At 45.7% G+C, this 23,164-nt stretch overlaps 1 long non-coding RNA gene across 1 annotated transcript in view; it reads left to right on the forward strand.

Moving 5' to 3' along the window:
- The first annotated feature begins 1,593 nt into the window (after positions 1 to 1,593).
- Positions 1,594 to 23,164, forward strand: part of LOC127608650 (uncharacterized) — a 133,739-nt gene continuing 112,168 nt past the window's right edge. The window contains exon 1 of the long non-coding RNA XR_007964298.1: positions 1,594 to 1,765. This is a non-coding gene — a long non-coding RNA (uncharacterized LOC127608650). The remainder of the gene's footprint in view (positions 1,766 to 23,164) is intronic.

Genomic DNA, 23,164 nt, shown 5'->3' on the forward strand with positions numbered 1-23,164 from the left:
AGCACGCATAGTCTCACAGGGTTTCAAAGGTTTGGAGGCGAGGCCTTATTTTGCGGTAAAAATCCAATGGGTTTTAACCAGGTCTTGCAAAGACCAATTATGTTCAGATTATGGTCTCTAAAGAACAGTGCTTTCGAAGAGAGTGCTCTAATATTCATAAGAACAAGTTTCAAAAGAGTGGGCTGCTCTGAGCTTTTCGATATTACAGGGATCCTAGTCGCAAGGATGCAGGTTGTGTTGCAGGTTGAATTGGTGTCATTGCTTTTGTTTGATATTTCCACAAGACTGCTGAGTATGGACTTCTTCATTCTTTTGAGCTTCTTCTTCTGTCACAGGTTTGTATTTGCCTTTTTCAAGTAACACACTAGGAAGTGGTAATGTATACACCTCACATTTAATTTTCTCGGCCATTGAACCTGCTCATGTTTCCTTGTTTCAGACAACTGAAACAAAGTTCCTTTTTCCAGAGAAAATCGAATTTATCATTGTGAAGAGATTTCTCAACCTTTTACATCATTCCTTGTTGTGTTCACCTTGACAGAAATGACTGTGCTTTTGCTGTGAGAGCTTAGTTGTTCACTGGTATAGCATTTGTTGCATTATTCACATGACCATGTCTCTTTTCCATTGTGAGGTTTACTGAAGGATCGGTTTGCTCTTTGACATTGTCCTTGACATCACCAAACTGGATCTTGCTCGATCTATGCCTGCATGTTGATGAACTCAACAAACCTTTTAAACTTGGGTCTTTTCAAACCATTCTGTTGAGCCTCTTCCACTCTGGAGTTGCCCACAGTGAGAGGCGCAGAGCAGGTGTGGACATACTCATTGCGCCCCGCCTCAGTGCCTGTACATTGGGGTTCACATCGGTAGATGAGAGGGTTGCCTCAATCCGCCTGCGGGTGGGGGTTACGGGTCCTGCTGTTGTTTGTGCATATGCACAAGCTCAGAAGCTCAGCGTACCCACCCTCTTTGGAGTCCTTGGAGGGTGTGCTGGAGAGTACTCCTTCTTGGGACTCCCTTGTTTTCCTGGGGGATTTCACTGCTCACATAGGCAATGACAGTGAGATCTGGAAAGGCGTGATTGGGAGGAACGGCCGTAAGGTGGTTGGTGCCTCTCGTGGTGGCAACCCCCGTACTTGCTGGTGGACACCAGCAGTAAGGGATGCCGTCTAGCTGAAGAAAGAGTCCGATCGGGTCTTTATGGCCTGTAAGGACCCCAGAAACAACTGACAGGTATCAACTGGCTAAGCAGAACACTGCTTCGGTGGCCACTGAGGCAAAAATTCGTGCGTGAATTTCGGTGAGTCCATGGAAGCCGACTTCCGGATGGCTTCGAGGAAATTTTGGTCCACCATGCGACGTCTCAGGAGGGGGAAGCAGTGCACCACTCACACTGTGTACAGTGGGGATGGGGTACTGCTGACCTGAACTCGGGACGTTGTGAGTCGGTAGGCAGAGTACTTCGAGGACCTCCTCACCTCAACCAACACGCTTTCCTTAGAGGAAACAGAGTCTGAGTACTCTGAGGTGGGCTCTCCTATGTCTGTGGTTGAAGTGGTTGAAGTCACCAATGTAATTAAAAAGCTCCTCGGTGGCAAAGCCCCGGGGGTGAATGAGACCCGCCCGGAGTTCCTCAAGGCTCTGGATGTTGTGGGGCTGTCCTGGTTGACACGCCTCTGCAGCATCGCGTGGTCATTGGGGAGAGTGCCTTTGGATTGGCAGACCGGGGTGGTGGTCCCACTTTTTAAAAAGGGGGACTGTAGTGTGTGTTCCGACTATAGAGGGATCACAATCCTTAGCCTCCCTGGTAAGGTCTATTTAGTGGTGCTGGAGAGGGGAGTCCATCAGGAAGTCGAGCCTCAGATTGACGAGGAGCAGTGTGGTTTTCTGTGGAAATATGGACCAGTTTTACACCCTTAGCATGGTCCTCGAGGGTATGTGGGAACTCGCCCAACCAGTCTACATTTGCTTTGTGGACTTGGAGAAGGCGTTTGACCATGTCCCTCGGGAGTTCTGTGGGGGGGTGCGTCGGGAGTATGGGGTACCGAACCCCCTGATATGGGCTGTTCAGTCCCAAGACTACCAATATCAGTTTGGTTCACATTGCCGGCAGTAAGTCGGAATTGTTTCCAGTGAGGGTTGGACTCCACCGAGGCTGCCCTTTGTCGCCGATTCTGTTCATCACCTTTATGGACAGAATTTGTGTTGAGGGTGTCCGTTTTGGTGGCCTCAGTATTGCATCTCTGCTTTTTGCAGATGATGTGTTACCATCGGCTCCTTCAAGCAGGGCTGTCCAACTCTCACTGGAGCGATTTGCAGCCAAGTGTGAAGCGGTTGGGATGAAGATCAGCACCTCCAAATCTGAAACAATGGTCCTCAGTCGGAAGAGGGTGGAGTGCCCTCTCTGGGTCGGGGAGGAGATCTTGCCCCAAGTGGAGTTTAAATATCTTGGGGTCTTGTTCACGAATGAGGGCAGGAGGGACAGACAGATCAACAGGTGGATCAGTGCAGCGTCTGCTGTGATGCAGATTTTGTATCGGTCTGTCGTGGTCAAGAAGGAGCTGAGCCAAAGGGCGAAGCTCTCAATTTACTGGTCGAAGAAGTGGCTGGGGAGAGGGAAGTCTGGGCTTCCCTACTGAAGCTGCTGTTGCCGCGACCCGACCCCGGATAAGCGGCGGAAAATGGATGGAGGGATGGATCTGTTGAGCCTCAAAGGAAACCATTCTCCACTTTTTTTACCTAATTCATAGGGAAGTTTATCAATGATCGCTCACATGTCAGTAACATTATCCTATTCATCCATGTTATCTGCATCTGACAGTGCAGTAGTACAAGTGATGAGAAGTAGATCAAGACGATGTAAGGTTTCACTGTCATCTGTCTCTATGGAAGCCTAACTCAAGGCATTTTTCTTTTATGCTGCAGCAGTAATGTAAGTATTTCCAAAATCGGCTCAAAACCAATCTCGAGAACTACAACTTACTCCAATTTGACAGTGAAACCCCTATGTCAATCACAGTTGCCTTCATCATGCCCAACTCCGATCTGACCACTTCCATTTTAGCATATGGCTCAACTTTAAAACTCTGAAGCTAAGACTTTTTCCCTCACAAGGGTTGCGGGCATGTTGGAGCCTTCCCCAGCTGTCATAGGACAGTAAGCAGGGTACAGCCTGAACTGGACACACATGAACGAATAACCATTTGCGCTCACACTCACACCTATTGACAATTAAGAGTGTTCCATTAACCTGCCATGCATATTTTTGGAATGTGGGAGGACACTGGAGTATCTGGAGGAAACCGACGCATGCACTGGGAGAACATAACACCTCCACCCAGAAAGGCAGGGGCCGGAATCAAACCCACCGTGCCACCCTAAAATAAAGAATAAAGCAAAAATAATGTGACAGAAGGGACGTGAAAGTTTGTGAAAAAGCTCTGATATTAAGACATCGCAGGAGTTCCAGAGCATCTCACTCCATGAATCCAATCCATGAATCGCTAAACCACAAGTCACAATCATGTAATCCTGTACATCTCACATATGATGTTTTAATGCCCTAAATACTCTTCACATGGATTCCTTGTCATGTACTGTATATCCCGGTTCATTTTAATTGAGACTGAACTGGTTTCAACATTATCAATAAATATGAGTTCAAATTACAGTTCTATTAGTAAAAATAGGACCCGACGACATTGTGAAATACTTGCATTCAATTTCTAATCCACACCTGAAAGTATCACCCAGTCATTTTGATATTAGTCCAGAGAAACACAATCTGGCCTAGGCGGTCGAGGATCACTTGGGCAAAATCTGCTCAGAGAATCCAGTGGAGGAAATGATTTTAATTAAAGATAAGTGGTTCAGAAGGTTATACTGCACATGTTAATCTGAATCCAATAAAATGGTTGTAGCAGCTCGGAGGGCTTTGCAAAGCAAAGGCTCTATTGAAGAACTGCATTCCATTTAGCTGGAAATCAATGCAGATTGACACTACTTAACATGCAAATAATGTTCAGGTAAGCTAATGGGCTTCTGGTGATTGAACACCAACAACATTTAACTCTTCTTTTTACCGAGGACCCCCTCATCACACTTTTTACCTCTTGTATAGCACTTCTTTGACTGACACCTCCATCTTCATATGGCTATTAAAAAAAAAACCAACCTTCCACTGACTACCCTTTTTTAGATACCATAAATTAGAAATATTCCGGATATTCGTCCGTTTAAAGAAATGAGAAATTCTGAGATTATTGATCACTCAATCAAAAAGCACAGATAACAACAACGTGAATAAAGTCAATACAACCCCTTGCTGATGTGTGTGTTTTATCTTGAGGCACTTCATTGAAGATTCTGTGGATCAATAAGTGTATTTGTGGGTCAGCCTGTAGCTATCCTTGCAATTACACATTTCCAACAGTGAGGCCAAGCACATCTCTTGAAAAATGTCCTATTCGAGAAGCTCAGAAATGTACCAGTGTGAGCGTGCACATAGAAATAAAGCTTTACAAACTAAGCATTATTTAATTGATTTGTTACACACTGCTGTGAGGCTGGGGATTCTCTGTAACTTTGTAATTACCGTGAAAGCTGACACTGTATACGTGTTGTGATTTCTGGAGTGTCCAATGACGCTGCAACGCGATGGTGTTGTGACCAGTTTACAGATGGAAGATGGGTAAAATTATTGCAAAAGAGAACATTTGATTATATTATCAGAAATAACTACACGGCCGTTCAGCAAAACAAGTCTCCTCCTGCCTCCTTATTTTTAACATTCATAAGAGGCCAATGCCAATTTGGACATTTGGCAGAAAATAAATTTGTACTCTGCCCTTTAATTTTTATGGTCCCTTAATGCTGACAACAAAAAAGATAAGAATTTTAGGAATAATACTGGTTTACAATTCTATGCCATTTGTATTTGTTTGACTTTACATCAGACACAGTATTTTCAAGTACAAAAAACATGCAAAATATGCATTAACTAATGAATTTACCTTTAGAAATCAGCCATGCAGGTATGGTGTTTGGATGATGTTTATCAGAAACATAGTCAATGAAGTTACGTGCAAAATATTGTTTGCAGCCCTCAGAGATAGTCAAATCATGTTTCCTCAATGCCATTATTTTCTTTACATGAAGTCATGACTCATATTAACCAAAATATAAAAAAGAGAGAGTCCTTTCTCAGTATTGTAAAGTGTCCTTGGATGTCTTGAAAGGCGCTTATAAATAAAATGTATTATTATTATTATTATGTTGCCTGGCTGTCACACATGTTTGCGACTGAGAGAATATCAGAGTGGAATGAGGCCCTGAGAGCCAGTTTTTTTCTTATGCCTTTGAGGGAAAAAAGGTTTTCCTCGAAACATAGAATCATATCAAGAAATGTGTGCATCTCCACATGAAAATGGTAAAAATTTTCTCATGTTGCCCTCCTGATTGTTGTGGATTTAAGATCATGTGGGATATAATTTTGTCACTCTGGCTGATGATTATTATTTTATTTTGAAAACGGCTAAAAAGGAAGTGCTTGTCTTATGCTGCATTCGAGGAACGTTAGGGTTTGTAATGGCTGTTGGTCATCATGGCATGCATATGTACATGCGTATGTGCATGCGAATGCACACGTGTGTGCATGTGTGTCTGGCGTGTGTATGCATACACGTTAAGGGTGTGGAAAATAATCGATATTAATCGATACATCGATGCGCACGTGCGCGATCCGAGTGCATCGGCTCATTCACTGGGTACGATGCGATTGACGGGTGAAATCGCGATTCATCACGATGCATTGATGGGTATCGGTAAAATCAGATTCAAGCGCCGTTTTATTCATGTTAAACGTCACCTATAAGCCCTTTCCTAGGCGCAATGAATGCACCATCATTGCTTTGCGTTTTGTGTTGAATACGGACGGTAGCCGTGCGTCACATACAGTCCAGTACACAACTAGCGAAACATTATGGAAGTTAGCGCAAGGGGAGGCGAGGAAACTACTATATTTAATGCAGCCGCAACATTCAAGTCTTATGTTTGGAAATACTACGGCTTCGAAAAGAAAGACGGAAAGCTTGATAAAACTTAATATATATATATATATATATATATATATATATATATATATATATATATATATATATATTTCATATAAGACACTCGGTGAGAATAGTCTGTTTGTGTTTACACAATAGCAACAGCTGTGAGTGCCAAATTGTTTACATTTTCTTTGCACAAAACCCAATTGTGAAAGGGCTTAAATAAGTTGTTTTACAAGTTCTACTCTTTATAAGGAATAAAGTGGTATCCTTTTTGTAATACCATACTGAATTCCATCTTTTTAAAAGCTTTTTTTCTTTGCTTATTTGCATCATGTTTAATAGCACAATATCGCAACAAATTGCATTGTATCGTATCGGATCTCATTGATTTGAACTTAATGTGTATCGCATCGTATCGCATCGTGACGACGGTGAAACGTATCGCATCGTATCGCCAGAAAATTCCATGTATCGTTTAAGTATCGCATCGCTGGCAGTGCATCGCGATGTGTATCGAATCGTCCTCAGTGCTGAGATTCACATCCCTAATACACGTGCGTAATGGGTAAATTGCGGAGGATGATCTGTTTGAAAAGTTGATCTTCGGTCAAAAAAGCCTGGGCACCCCTGACCTAGATGTACGAATATTTGGTGGAAAATGAAATCGCTCAAAACCGACAAAAAAATTGTCATGTTCCGTTTGTAGTTATATTTGGGGGGAACTTTAATTTTGGCAGAACAAACCGGAAGTACCTTGTCATGTTGCGTATTTGGTTAGATTCTACGGCACTTTAATTTTGGTAATACAAACCGGAAGTACCTAGTCCAGTGAAGACCTCATGGTTTCGCGCTAGCTGTTGTCATCGTTCCTCGTTTTCTTCTTGAGTATATGCCTTGGAAAGCATCGTCTGTAAGTTGAACCCTGTTTAGACTGCACTGTCATGATATCTACCAAACCGTTACTTCAGTTTCAGCATTGGAAATGTGCAATATTAAGAACGATTTTCCGTCCGTTTTTGCTATGCTACATTAGCGCTTGGTCATCCATCTTAGCATATGGGCTACTGCACAATAGTTGCGGCTATTTTCAATGTTAACCGTGCATATTTTGGTTATTTCTGTTCCAAGCTTATATTGCGTTTTGAAAAGTTAACATAACAATGTACAGTGATGACACAGAGACATTTAATTTGAACGGTGTGAAACATCCCCTTTTTGTGTTTCTATTTCTCTGTACAGTTTTACAAAAATCTAAGGAAAAAGAAACTAAAGCTCCATCTCAACATTGTGGATCCTTGGTCTTTTTTCGTTGTTCGCTATCTGTCTATCTGTTCACGTCTCGGACACGGACAAGTAGGACAGAATAGTAAAAAGACGTCTTCACGGCGGGCAATACAACTACAAAACAGTTAACAATGACAGACAACGGCTCAGTATTCAACAACTATGGAGTCACGGGAAAAGAGCGGGCCCTCGAAACTCTGATGCCCGCACTCGATACTGCATCCCTCCGATCTGCATCTACTGGATCCAACTCATCATCTGCCAGCAGAGCAGTTGCCAGGGCCCGCGCCAGTTGAAGTTGAAGTTGAAGCGGCGCGCACGAGAGCTCTACGCACAGCGCGAGGCAGAACTCAAGATGAAAGAAGCCCAGTTAGCAGTTGAGCTAACAAAATTGGGACACGAAAAGGAGGTAGCGGCAGCCACTGCAGAAGCTAGAGTCCTGGAAGAAGCGGCTGAGCTCGAGAGTTGTGAAGGAAATAGGAGACCTCGACAGTCCGAAGTGAGCCTCAGCCCACAACGTATACGTGACTATGTCACCCAGCTCCAAACAGACTTTGAGGAGCCACCAGAACTCTCTCTGTATCCACCGCAAACCCCCCATCCATCTGATGCCAACTTAGTACCCGCCAGGCCAACGTCTGAAGCTCCGGCACCACGACCTAAAACACCAGCACCCACAGCTACAGTGCAGCACTGCGCATGGTCAACGCCAGCAGCTCCAATACGTCAGCCAACGAGTTCAAAGCCAGTAGCATGGAACTATCGCCCCGCTCAACTCTCCCCATCCGAGCTGTCCTTTGCAAGACAGACTTCTCCACTACAAGCCCCACCGCAAGCACATCCTGTCGACACCACGGGCATAAGCGACATTGCAAGGTACTTAATGCGCCAAGGACTTGTGAACTCTGGTCTATACCGATTCGACGATCACCCAGAAAGCTATTGGTCGTGGAAGTCCTCTTTTCTCAACGCAATTGTAGACCTGAACCTTACTGCCAGCGAGGAGCTTGACCTGTTAACTAAATGGTTAGGAAAAGAGTCCTCCGAGCATGTTAGAAGGATCCGTTCCGTGCACATCGCTAGTCCCGCAATAGGTCTACAACAAGCATGGGTGCGGCTACAAGAGTGCTACGGCACACCCGAAATGATAGAGGCTGCCCTCTTTGAAAGGTTAGAGCGTTTTCCGAAGATTTCCCACAAAGACGTCTCGAAGCTAAGAGAACTGGGAGACCTGCTGCGAGAGTTAAACGCTGCCAAGGCTGACGGCTACTTGTCTGGGCTCTCGTACCTGGACACTGCCAGAGGCATCAACCCTATCGTTCAGAAACTCCCACACGGCCTCCAAGAAAGGTGGTTATCCATAGGCTCCCTGTACAAAGAGCAGCACGGTGTTTCCTTTCCTCCTTTCACGTACTTCACGGAGTTCATCTACAACGAGGCCCGCAGAAGAAACGATCCCAGCTTCTCACTCCAGCCTGTTCCTGAGAAATCTCTGAAGCTCGAGCCACCCGAAAGAGGACAAAGATTCGTCAAAGGACACGTCGCTACTCACAAGACAGACATCCCACCCAACAGCCCAGTTTTACAGTCAGACAGTTCAGAAGGTAAACTTGATATAAGTAAACAATGCCCCATTCATCAGAAACCCCATCCACTCAAGAAATGCAGCGGGTTTAGGAGCAAGCCACTTGAAGAACGCAAAGCCTACCTGAAGAGAATGGTGTCTGCTTCAAGTGTTGCTCCTCCACAACCCACCAGGCTAAGAACTGTCACGCAACGCTGAAATGTATTGAGTGTGGAAGTGAGAACCACGTGACGGCGCTCCATCCTGGCCCTCCACCTTGGGACACCGAGAACAAGGAACCCTCCCCACAGCATGGCGGGGAGAGAGATGAGAAAACGCCTGAAGCTGATGTCACCTCCAAGTGCACAGAGGTCTGCGGCAAAGGGCAAAGCCTCCGGTCCTGTTCTAAGATCTGCCTGGCGAAGGTCTACCCCAAGGCGCACCCCGATAGAGCTACCAACGTCTACATCATCTTGGACGAGCAGAGTAACAGATCTCTACCCAGATTGGAGTTCTTCAACCTCTTCCAAGTCAACGGTACAGACTCCCCTTACACACTCCGTACATGTGCAGGAATTATGGAAACGTCCGGGAGAAGAGCAACAGGTTTCCTCGCCGAGTCTCTGGACGGACAGACAAAGGTGATGCTTCCAACGCTAATTGAGTGTAATCATATGCCAGACGACCGTTCCGAAATTCCCACTCCTGAGATCGCTCAACACCACCGTCATTTGAAGTCCATCGCTAGCAAGATCCCTCGCCTGGATCCTAGTGCCCATATACTGATCCTTCTGGGACGCGATGTTCTCCAGGTCCATAAAGTTAGGGAACAGCGCAACGGTCCCCTCAATGCCCCCTTCGCCCAACGGCTTGACTTGGGATGGGTCGTCGTTGGAGATGTTTGTCTCGGGTCCGCCCACAAACCTTCATCTGTGATGTCTTACCGCACCAACATACTGGAGAATGGTAGACCGTCTCTTCTCACTCCATGCCCCAACCAGCTCCAAGTAAAGGAAAGGTTCGGCCCCGAACGCCAGCAATCTACCTCGCAGCTCAACCTTCGTCAAGACACCCAAGTCTCCAATGACTGCAGTCTCGGCAGTACAATCTTCCAAACCACCAAGGATGACGACAAAGTAGGGCTCTCCATCGAAGATCGGATGTTTCTACAGTTCATGGACAAGGAGATGGTAATGGATGAAACTAACAGCTGGGTCGCGCCCCTCCCCTTCCGGTCCCCTCGTCGGCAACTCCCAAACAATAGAGAACAAGCTCTCAGCAGACTCAACTCCCTCCGCCGCACTCTGGTGAGAAAGCCGAAGATGCAAGCAGACTTCGTCTCATACATGCAAAACATCTTTGATCGGGACCACGCTGAGTTAGCTCCACCGCTTCAAGAGGACAGGGAGTGCTGGTATTTGCCAATTTTCGGCATGTACCACCCGCAGAAACTGGACAAGATCACGGTCGTCTTTGACTCCAGCTCTCAACATCAAGGCGTCTCCCTGAATGACGTGCTCCTCACCGGTCCTGATCTGAATAACAGCTTGTTGGGAGTCTTGCTGCGCTTCAGGCGAGAGGAAGTTGCCATTATAGCCAACATCGAACAGATGTTTCACAGCTTTGTCGTTCGTGAAGACAACAGAGACTTCTTGCGGTTCCTCTGGTTTAAGGAGAACAACCCCAACCAGGAGATCGTCGAGTATCGCATGAAGGTTCATGTCTTCGGCAACTCACCCTCTCCAGCCGTAGCCATTTACGGTCTTCATCAAGCAGCCAAACACGGAGCAGATGAATACGGGAAGGAGGCTAAAGACTTTGTGGAACATAATTTCTACGTCGACGATGGTTTGACATCACTCCCATCAGCTGCAGCAGCAGTCAACCTACTGACAAAGACACAGGCAATGCTCGCTGCTTCCAACCTCAGACTCCATAAAATATCGTCAAACTGCCCAGAGGTGCTAGAAGCTTTTCCTCCTGAAGATCATGCTAAAGGACTAGACAACTTGGATTTCGATGACAGTTCTGACCTTATCCAGCGCAGCCTCGGTCTTAGCTGGGAGCTCAAACAGGACGTCTTCACCTTCAAAACGACGGCTACAGAGAAGCCCTACACCCGCAGAGGTGCTTTAGCCACGGTGAACAGTTTGTTTGACCCCCTTGGCCTTGTTACGCCAGTCGTCATTCAGGGGAAGTTCCTGCTGAGAGAACTCACCTGTAATGAAACTCGACTGGGATACCCCTCTACCGGATGAGAAGGAAGCGGAATGGAAGATGTGGAAAGAGTCACTACAGCATCTACAAGATATCAAGATGCCGAGAGCATATGCTACGTCTCTGTCAACCGCTCAGAGGAAAGAGCTCCACATTTTCTCCGATGCTTCAGTGAAAGCTATCGCTGCTGTGGTCTACCTCAGGATCATCGACAGCAATGGAGAATGTCATGTCGGGTTTGTACTCGGGAAAGCTAAGTTGGCCCCTCCTACTGCCCACACTATACCCAGATTTGAACTTTGTTCTGCCATTCTAGCTGTGGAAATGACAGAGCTAGTGAAAAACGAGCTAGACGTTAACATCGACTCTATGCAGTTCTACACCAATAGTAGAGTCGTATTAGGGTACATAAACAACCAGACCAGACGGTTCTACGTGTACGTCTGCAACCGGGTGCAGCGAATCAGGAAGTTCACCAAACCAGAACAATGGCGCGACATCCATACGGATCAAAATCCAGCTGATTTTGGCACACGATCAGTGCCTGCTGCTGAACTCAAGCACACAACATGGCTCACAGGACCCACCTTTCTGTCCATGCAGGATGGAATTCCCACTCATGAAGAAGAATCCTACGAACTGGTCGACCCAGACTCCGACAGCGAGGTTCGTTCCCATGCGACAGCTATCACAAACTCTCCTCCACAGCTGGAATTGTATCGCTTTGAACGGTTCTCGTCATGGAAGTCCCTTGTGAGAGCTATAGCATCCTTGTCCAACCTAGTGAAGAGGAAAAAGGCTGCAATCATACTCGACTGCAAGGCCAAAGGTCCTAGACCTTGCTCGGTTGAAGAACTGTCAGCGGCTAAGACTCTGATCATTCGCTGTGTTCAAAGGGAGACCTACAAGAAAGAGTTTGACTGCTTAGCCGCTGCAAAGAACAACCCCGAGAACAGTTCCCTACGAAAACTGGACCCCTACGTGGATGAGGACAGTCTTCTACGGATAGGAGGAAGACTCAAGCACGCACAAACGACACAAACGAACAGTTTCCAATCATCGTTCCAACTAACAGTCACATCGCGACACTCCTTGTGAGGCACTACCACGAGAAAGTCAAGCACCAGGGCCGAGTCTTCACTGAGGGATCCATCCGAGCAGCGGGATACTGGATCGTGGGAGCCAAACGGTGCATTAACAACATCCTCCACAAATGCGTGACCTGCTATAAGCTTCGCGGGAAGATATGTATTCAGAAGATGGCAAATCTCCCCCCCAGACCGTTTGAGCTCGGAACCACCTTTTACGTATGTGGGACTTGATGTGTTCGGGCCCTGGGCTATCACCACGAGACGTACCCGTGGTGGCCAGGCAAATAGCAAACGATGGGCGGTCCTCTTCACCTGCATGAGCACACGCGCTGTACACATTGAGCTCATTGAGGCGATGGACACATCCTCTTTCATCAACGCCTTGCGACGATTTTTGGCAATGAGAGGACCAGTGAAACAAATTCGGTCGGATTGCGGGACAAATTTTAAAGGCGCTTGCAAAGAACTACACATGTTGGTCACAAACCCCGAAGAACCTAATGTCAATAAGTACTTGGGGGAACAAGGATGCACGTGGATCTTTTTTTTCTCTTTCTCCTTTCTTCTTTCTACATACATTCTTGCTGCTGGAGGCTGTAAATTTCCCCAGTGTGGGAGGAATAAAGGATATCTTATTTTAACCCTCCACACTCCTCCCACATGGGAGGAACGTATGATCGGAGTCTCCAGACGGATCCTTGACTCCATGCTACAGGAAAATCCCCTGTCACGCCTTACACACGAGGTATTGTCAACCTTAATGGCTGAGGTAGCTGCAATCATCAATGCCAAACCCCTCGCACCGATATCTTCCGATCCAGAGTCTCCTTTCCTATTGACCCCGTCATCGTTGCTGACACAGAAGGTGCACCGTCTCCCTGCTCCTCCTGGAGCCTTTGACAAGAAAGACCTCCATCGTCAACAATGGAGACAAGTTCAACATCTTGCTAACATCTTCTGGAACAGATGGAGACGCGAGTACCTTCCCACGCTACTGACCCGCAGTAAGTGGCAGGATGTCAGACCTAACGTCAAGGAAGGTGACCTAGTGTTGCTCAAAGACAATCAAACCAAAAGAAATGAATGGCCACTTGCAGTCGTGACAAAGACTTTTCCTGACCAGGACGGTATGGTTAGGAAGATCGAGCTGAAGGTCACCCGATCTGGATCTCCAAAGACATTCTTGAGACCTGTTTCTTAAACTGTTCTACTCATTGCAGCTGAAAACTGAATCTTCATATTTTTACTTCTTGTTGATTGACAATACTGGTATAAAATATATACCAGACGGGGAGTGTCATGTTCCGTTTGTAGTTATATTTGGGGGGACTTTAATTTTGGCAGAACAAACCGGAAGTACCTTGTCATGTTGCGTAATTGGTTAGATTCTACGGCACTTTAATTTTGGTAACACAAACCGGAAGTACCTAGTCCAGTGAAGACCTCATGGTTTCGCGCTAGCTGTTGTCATCGTTTCTCGTTTTCTTCTTGAGTATATGCCTTGGAAAGCATCGTCTGTAAGTTGAACCCTGTTTAGATTGCACTTTCATGATATCTACCAAACCGTTACTTCAGTTTCAGCATTGGAAATGTGCAATATTAAGAACGATTTTCCGTCCGTTTTTGCTATGCTACATTAGCGCTTGGTCATCCATCTTAGCATATGGGCTACTGCGCGCTAGTTGCGGCTATTTTCAATGTTAACCGTGCATATTTTGGTTATTTCTGTTCCAAGCTTATATTGCGTTTTGAAAAGTTAACATAACAATGTACAGTGATGACACAGAGACATTTAATTTGAACGGTGTGAAACATCCCCTTTTTGTGTTTCTATTTCTCTGTACAGTTTTACAAAAATCTAAGGAAAAAGAAACTAAAGCTCCATCTCAACATTGTGGATCCTTGGTCTTTTTTCGTTGTTCGCTATCTGTTATCTGTTCACGTCTCGGACACGGACAAGTAGGACAGAATAAAAATCTTCTTTTTACCGCCCCCCCCCCCTTTTTACTGCTGTCGACTGTAAATTTCCACAGTGTGGGACAAATAAAGGATATCTTAATGTGCTGAACCGAGCAGGTCAACCATTTAGAATTTACTCAAAAATTGACTACAAAACCTCCTGTAACTTGATGCACATGATGATAAAACTAGGCCTAAAGAAATCTATGAGCTTATTTTTATCATACTGCTCGCGCCACCTACTGGCTAAAGCAAATATCTGTTTGTTTGTTTTTTCATGTTTTTCTTGTAGGAATGAACGAGATGGCCTTCATATATATATATATATATATATATATATATATATATATAAGCTTGAGGGTTCTGCGTAGTATCCTTGCTGTTCCCAGCACTGCACATTTCTTGACTGAGATGTCCGATGTTGTTCCCGGGATCTGTTGCAACCACTCATCTAGTTTGGGGGTCACTGCCCCGAGTGCTCCGACCACCACAGGCACGACTGTCACCTTTACCTTCCAGGCTCTCTCCAGCTCCTCTCTGAGCCCTTGGTATTTCTCGAGTTTCTCATGTTCCTTCTTCCTGATGTTTCCATCACTTGGGACCGCTACATCCACTACAACGGCTTTCCTCTGCCCTTTATCTATGGATCTGGAAGTCCCACAGGATCTTCGCTCTGTCATTCTCCACCACCTTCGGAGGTGTTTCCCATTTTGACCTTGGGGTTTCCAGTCCATACTCCGCACAGATGTTTCGGTAGACTATGCCAGCCACCTGGTTATGGCGTTCCATGTAGGCTTTCCCTGCCAGCATCTTACACCCTGCAGTTATGTGTTGGATCGTCTCAGGTGCCTCTTTGCACAACCTACACCTTGGGTCTTGTCTGGTGTGGTATATCTGGGCCAGGATGGCTCTGGTGCTCAAGGCCTGCTCCTGAGCAGCCAGGATGAGTGCCTCTGTGCTGTCCTTCAGGCCAGCCCTCTCTAGAACTCTGATAGGACTTCTTGAGATCGGCCACGCCAGTTATTGTCCGGTGGCACATCCCGTGTAGGGGCTTGTCCTTCCATGATGGTCCCTCTTCCAGCGCCTCATCTTCTGTTCTCCATTGTCTGAGACATTCTCTGAGTACGTCATCCGTTGGAGCCTCTCCTTGATGTATTCATGGAGCTTGGATGTCTCATCCTGGACAGTGGCTCTCACACTCACTAGGCCCCGGACTCCTTCCTTTCGGCTTGCGTAGAGTCTCAGGGTGCTGGATTTGGGATGGAACCCTCCATGCATGGTTAGGAGCTTTCAGGTTCTTAACGTCCGTGGTCTGAATCTCTTCCTTTGGCCACCTTATTATTCCTGCAGGGTATCTGATCACTGGCAGGGCATAGCTGTTTATTGCCCGGGTCTTATTCTTGCCATTGAGCTGGCTTCTTAGGACTTGCCTCACTCGCTGGAGGTATTTGGCCGTAGCCGCTTTCCTTGTTGCCAGTTCGAGCTGTCCTCAATGTTTGCTATTGTTCCTTCAGGGAGTGAGACCCCTTCAGTGCGGACTACCTTTCCTCTCTTAGTCACCATCCGACTACATTTCTCAAGCCCGAATGACATCCCGATATCGCTGCTGTAGATCCTGGTTGTGTGGATCAGGGAATCTATGTCCCTTTCGCTCTTAGCATACAGCTTTATGTCATCCATGTAGAGGAGGTGACTGATTGTAGCTCCATTTCTGAGGCGGTATCCATAGCCTGTCTTGGTGATTACTTGGCTTAGGGGGTTCAGTCCTATGCAGAACAGCAGTGGGGAGAGTGCATCACCTTGGTATATGCCACATTTGATGGACACTTGGGTAAGTGGCTTGCCTTTGGCTTCAAGTGTGGTTTTCCACATCCTCATCGAGTTCGCAACGAAGGCTCTTAGGGTCCTGTTCACCTTATACAACTCCAAGCATTCAGTGATCCATGTATGTGGCATCGAGTCATAGGCTTTCTTGTAATCAATCCAAGCTGTGCACAGGTTGGTACGTCGGGACCTGCAGTCTTGTGTGACTGTTCTGCCAACCAGGAGCTTATGTTTGGCTCCTCTGGTATCTCTACCAATGCCCTTCTGCGCTTCGTTCATGTATTGATCCATGTGTCCACTTATCTTAGCCGCAATGATGCCTGACATGAGCTTCCATGTTGTGGAGAGACAGGTTATTGGCCGATAGTTGGATGGGGCTGCACCCTTCGAGGGATCCTTCATGATCAGGATCGTTCGCCCTTCGGTTAGCCATTCTGGGTGAGTCCCATCCCTCAGCAGCTGGTTCATTTGTGCTGCTAGGCGCTCATGGAGTGCTGTGAGTTTCCTTAGCCAGTAGGTGTGGACCATGTCCGGGCCTGGTGCTGTCCAGTTCTTCATATCTGAGACTCTTTCCTGTATGTCTGCCACTGTTATGGTAACTGGGTTCTGTTCCCGGAGGTTGCTGTGCTCCTCTCTCAGGGTCACCAGCCATTGTGCACTGCTGTTATGTGCAACCTCCTTCTCCCATATGCCTTTCCAGTACCTTTCAGTTTCCAGTCTTGGTGGGTCAGCTCTGTTGTTAGGACCCTGCCACTGAGCCGTACACATTCGCAGGTTGTGTTGCGAACAGCCTGTTTATTCGTCTGGCCTCATTCTCTTTTGTCTACCGCTTTAGGCGACTGGACAAGGCTTGGAGCCTTTGTTTGGCAGTTTCGAGTGCTTCAGGTATGGTTATCTGGATGTACCTCAGGGGTATCGGCCTTTTCATCACACCTCTCTGGGCCTCCGTCAATTGACTCACATCTTTCCGGGCCGCCTTGATCTTTGCCTCCAACCGTCTTTTCCATGGTGGTTAACGTATCTCATGGCTTCCATGGTTGCTCTTATAGCCCAGAGTCTCCAGGATCACTGATGCTGAAGCGTATATCAGCTCATTGGTTTCTGTGATCGTTACGGTAGGGATCGCCCTCAGTGCTGCTTTCACACTTTCTATGAGACTTTCAGATGGTACTTCACATAGCCGTTGTAATCGGTTTCTAGGTTGCCCAGCTTTCATTCTCGCCATGATCTTAGCTTTCAGGTCAGTTGCTGCCTCGCTCAGCATTTCATTCATTGGGGCTGGCCACCCAATCTCATCATCTGCATTCATTGGGGCTTGCCTCCCAATCTCTTGTATGACCTCCTCCTCTGATCTGACAGCCTGGGGCCCTTCACCATGGAACCTGCATTGTACCTCATCAATCTCAAGTTGTGACAGCAGTTGCCGTTTGTGGATGTTGGAACACTGAGCTACTAGTTGTTTCGTGGTTAACCGTGACTGTGGGTTTCGAAGTAACCATTTAGCCCACATTCTCTGCATGTAACCCCTCTGACTAGGGTTGCTTGAGTAGTAGCATTCCAACAGAGCCATGTTATGGCATCTCACCCATCTCCGCTTTGTTCCAGTAGCCCATTTTTCATCAAGGTGCTCTGGTTACCCAGCACCTGACGCAGACCTTGTTTGGCCGGGCGACGTCTGAGCCGGCATGTCATTCGTTTTATTGTCTCTCATCATTGTATGAGGTAGGCATTAGCGTGAAGGATCTTGCCCAAGGACACACACTGGATGGTGTTATGTGCTCATTTTTTTTTTCTTTGCCCCAAACGGGATTCGAACCACCGTCTCCCGTATGCCAAACCGATGCCGAACCATATATATATATATATATATATATATATATATATATATATATATATATATTAGAGCTGTAAAACGATTAAAATATTTAATCTAATTAAAAATGCAACTGTCATAATTAACTCAAATCAACTAAAAATTAATCGTGTTTACTCACACATTTTTTATCGTTTCTTAATTTCCTTTTACATTTTCTGTCCTATTTTCTCCCCATTTTAATGCTCTCATCAACATGGAATCATGAATCAGTTTTCTATGTGCCAAATGCAAATATTTACTGAAATAACAATTTCGATTTTCAATTTTACATAAACATTTTTCACTTGGTGCAGTTATTCACACATAATCTCGCACACAATATTACTGTCCATCAATAACGGTGAAAAAAATATTTTGTCACACAACAGCTGCTTTAACAGCTTTTTTTTTTATGAAATCAAAACAGAGCAATATAACATTGTAAAGTGCACATCTAAGGTACACTAGTACTCAGCCTATAGTGGATTTAAACCATGGTTGCATACTTCATTTTTCTCAAGTTTGCTTTGAACACAGCAGTCTGTTTCTGTATGTTTGTTGAAGAATAACGAGACATCGGACACCAGTGTTCATTATGTGCCGCTATATTGGAAACTGCCGGCCGTACAAACAAGCACACGCACTTCCCCCGTGCTGCAGGGGCAAACCATTCTGAAAGGGAGGGGGGGGGGCTATGTTGATTGTATTGGTCCTTCTTGCGCGGAAGTCTCTACGGTTTTGTGTAGACCTCATTTCGAATGACTACACTTGGTTCGATGACAACACTGGAGACATTTTACTTTCGCTAGGTCGCTACCACTGTAGCGCACTGCCACTGTCAGACGAAAACAGAGAAGCTCCACCCGCTCTATTTACATGGACACAGAACACTGTAACCTTCCACACAAAATAGTTCCAAACAAGTAACAATCGCGTGAGTGGCATACATCGTATATCTGTATGATACAGAGAGAGAGAGAGAAGAACAGATAACTTTGGCCTTGTCATTGGAGCAATATGGCAACTTTTTAAAAGTAAACTTTCCATTCATAAACTCTTTAAGTATCCGTTTTCGTTGTCTCGCGCTGCCGTGGCTGGCAAAACAGACATGGGCGTGGACTTCTGCAGCGCGCTTTTTGTTTTGTTTCTGGTGTATTTATGGAGCAATGTAACATCCGCTTGTGACGTGTGCCGCGTTAATCTCGCGAGAAAAATTGTAATCCCGTTAAAATTAATTTAAATTAATGCCAATAAAAACGCACTAAACTGACAGCTCTAATATATATATATGTATATATATACATATATATAAATATATATATGGCCTGCGTGGGTTTTCTCCGGGTGCTCCGGTTTCCTCCCACATTAAAAAAATATGCATGGCAGGCTGATTGAACACTCTAAATTGTCCCGAGGTGTGAGTGTGAGCGTGGATGGTTGTTCGTCTATGTGTGCCCTGCGACTGGCTGGCAACCGATTCAGGGGATCCCCCGCCTACTGCCCGGAGACGGCTGGGATGGGCTCCAGCACCCCCCGCGACCCTAGTGAGGATCAAGCGGTACGGAAGATGAATGAATGAAAAAAAAAAAAATATATATATATATATATATATATATATATATATATATACAGCTATGCCCTGCCAGTGATCAGATACAATTAGGTGGCCAAAAGAAGAGATTCAGACCACGGACGTTAAGACCTGAAAAGCTCCTAACCATGCATGGAGGGTTCCATCCCAAATCCAGCACCCTGAGACTGTATGCAAGCCGAAAGGAAGGAAGCCGGTGACTAGTGAGTGCGAGAGCCACTGTCCAGGATGAAACATCCAAGCTCCATGAATTCATCAAGGAGAATGCTCCAACGGATAACGTACTCAGAGAGTGTCTCAGACAATGGGGAACAGAAGATGAGGCGCTGGAAGAGTGACCATCATGGGAGGACAAGCCCCTACACGGGATGTACCACCGGACCATAACTGAAGTGGCCGATCTCAAGAAGTCCTATCAGTGGCGAGAGGGGGCTGGCCTGAAAGACAGCACATAGGCACTCATCCTGGCTGCTCAGGAGCAGGCCCTGAGCACCAGAGCCATTGAGACCCAGATATACCACACCAGACAAGACCCAAGGTGTAGGTTGTGCAAAGAGCCACCTGGGACGATCCAACACATAACTGCACAGTGTAAGATGCTGGCAGGGAAAGCCTATATGGAATGCCATAATCAGGTGGCTGGCATAGTGTACCGAAACATCTGTGCGGAGTATGGACTGGAAACCCCAAGGTCAAAATGGGAAACACCTCCGAAGGTGGTGGAGAATGACAGAGCGAAGATCCTGTGGGACGTCCAGATCCAGACTGACAAGATCGTAAAGGCGAACCCACCAGATATCGTGATCATAGATAAAGGGCAGAGGAAAGCCGGTGTATTGGATGTAGCGGTCCCAAGTGATGGAAACATCAGAAAGAAGGAACACGAGAAACTCGAGAAATATCAAGGGCTCAGAGAGGAGCTGGAGAGAGCCTGAAAGGTAAAGGTGACAGTCGTGCCTGTGGTATTCGGAGCACTCGGGGCAGGGACCCCCAAACTAGATGAGTGGTTGCAACACATCCCGGGAACAACATCGGACATCTCAGTCAAGAAATGTGCAGTGCTGGGAACAGCAAGGATACTGCGCAAAACCCTCAAGCTTCCTGGCCTCTGGTAGAGGACCCGAGCTGAATGAGGGACCGACACCACCCGAGAGGGGGTGAGACGAGTAATTTTATTAGAGCTGTCAGTTTAGCGCGTTTTTATTGGTATTAATTTATATGAATATTAATGGGATTAAATATTTTCTCATGAGATTAATGCGGCATACGTCACAAGTGGATGTTACGTTGCTCTATAAATACACCAGCAACAAAACGACAAGCGCGCTGCAGAAGTCCACACCCATGTCTGTTTTGCCAGCCACGGCAGCGCGAGACACTGAAAACGGATACTTAAAGAGTTTATGAATGAAAGTTTACTTTTAAAAAGTTGCCAGATTGCTCCACTGACAAGACCAAAGTTACCTGTATCATACAGGTATACGATGTATGCCACTGACGCGATTGTTACTTGTTTGGAACTATTTTGTGTGGAAGGTTACAGTGTTCCGTGTGAATCTAAATAGAGCGGGTGGATCTTCTCTGTGTTTGTCTGACAGTGACGGTGCACTGCAGTGGTAGCGACCTAGCGAAAATAAAACGTCTCCAGTGTTGTCATCGAACCAAGTGTAGTCATCCGAAATTATGTCTACACAAAACCGTAAAGAGACTTCCGCACAAGAAGGACCAACAGAATCAACATAGCCTGGCTGCTGTGTTTAAAGCAAACTTGAGAAAAACGAAGTATGCAACCATGACTTAAATCCACTATAGGCTGACTTCTAGTTTACCTTAGATGTGCACTTTATAATGTTATATTGCTCTGTTTTGATTCCATAAAAAGAGCTGTTAAAGCAGCTGTTGTGTGACAAAATATTTTTTTCACTGTTGTTGATGGACAGTAATATTGTGTGAGAGATTATGTGTGAATAACTGCTCCAAGTGAAAAATGTTCATGTGAAATTGAAAATCAAATTTGTTATTTCAGTAAATATTTGCATTTTGCACATAGAAAACGGTTTCATGATTCCATGTTGATGGGGCGACTGTGTCTTGGTGCTCCGCAAGCGGAGTCACGTGCTGTGCCACTAGACTTCCTTGGCTGGCCAAAACTTTCATTATTTTATCCGAATCTACAGGATCCATGGTCTGTTTTGTTCGGGTGTGAACCAATAAGGTCGGGATCCCACAAACATAGACTAGGATAAAGTTTGAACAAGAAATTCATTTCAGAAAAACCTAAGACTGACAAGGTACCACAAAAGTCGCCGGCGACGAAGAGCCAGCATAAATGAAATAACATATTGCTTGCAACCGCCAAGATAATAATAAACGGAAAATCACTTGCGACAAAATGACAAGGAATCCAATTTATGCGAACAAAACGATGATGAACTATAAAATCATGAATGAAAACATCAAGAAAATTCAACATGTGGAGTTTAAAGTGTAAACAAAGCGAACAACCCAACTGCTCGTGAAGTCCTTTTTAAGTCTACTGATGAAAATACCTGGCTGGTGTGGTGCTGGAGGGAATCCACTGTGCTCCCGCAAGAACTGAAACCAAAACAAACAGAAACATGACACCATGCATGTTTTTTAAATGTGGGAAGAAGCCAGAGTACCCACAGAAAACCATACCAGGCGCAGCAAGAAAACTACAAACTACACACAGGAAGGCTGGAGCCTGGAATTGTACCCTGGACCTCTGCAGTGTGAGGCAGACGGGCTAAGCAGTCTTCCACCATGCCGCCTTGTCATGTTCCTGTTCTGGGCCTGGCCAGCAGGTGGCAGACCCAGCGGACTTGCCGGCTGCACACCTGCTGCCAATCTGTCAATTATGGAACTGTGTATTTAAGCACCGCAATCTGTCTTCTGGTTGTCGGAGTATTGTTTATGCCTTGCTGTTTCCATGCTCATAGACTATTCTTGCTATAGATCTCGTCGTGTTTCGCTTTTGAACTCTCGGTACCAATGGTTTTGTAAGTATTGGATTTTATTTTGTGATTTGGCTTTCGCTTGCGTGTATTTTGATACATTGTTTTTGTTTGTCTTCGCGGTCGTTATTTTCCTCCCTTGCCTTTTGTGCAAGAGCTTTTTGTTGTTTGTTTTTTGTGCCCTCTGGTCCTTGTTTTGACCCGCACTTTATGTTACATCTTAGTCGTGGCGATTTTTGTATTAAAAACATATTTTTGCAATGGAGACCTTGTTGACGTCTACACTTTGGGGTCCAAACTTAATTCGGCTTGTCCGAAAACGTAACACACCTCTACACACTGTACTTTTAAGAATGGGTTAAAAAATATTATCTACTACTTACTACCTTTCCCGCTAACAAGTATAACTGAATACATTTTAAATGTATTTTTTAATGTTACGTATGATTTTATTATTATAAATAGATCTTCCAGCTTCAAATGCACTGTGATGGGACACCTTCAGAACTTGAGGATGGACATTTTTGTGTGGCATACGAGAATGGCGAAAAAGGACTCTAATTCTCCTAAACCCACCCACCCACAAAATACAGAGCTCCAATGTTTCTAACTAGTTCAAGAGATATGTGCCATGTGCATACCCACTGAGAGTAAATCAATGTCAGTCAAAGGTTTGCCCATAATCTCCTTTCTGGTCATGTGTGGAGCTTCACAGAGAACACGTTTTCCAGCTTGAGGAAATGTG

This window comes from Hippocampus zosterae, chromosome 1, assembly GCF_025434085.1.
Source record: "Hippocampus zosterae strain Florida chromosome 1, ASM2543408v3, whole genome shotgun sequence".
NCBI classification, from domain to species: Eukaryota; Metazoa; Chordata; class Actinopteri; order Syngnathiformes; family Syngnathidae; genus Hippocampus; species Hippocampus zosterae.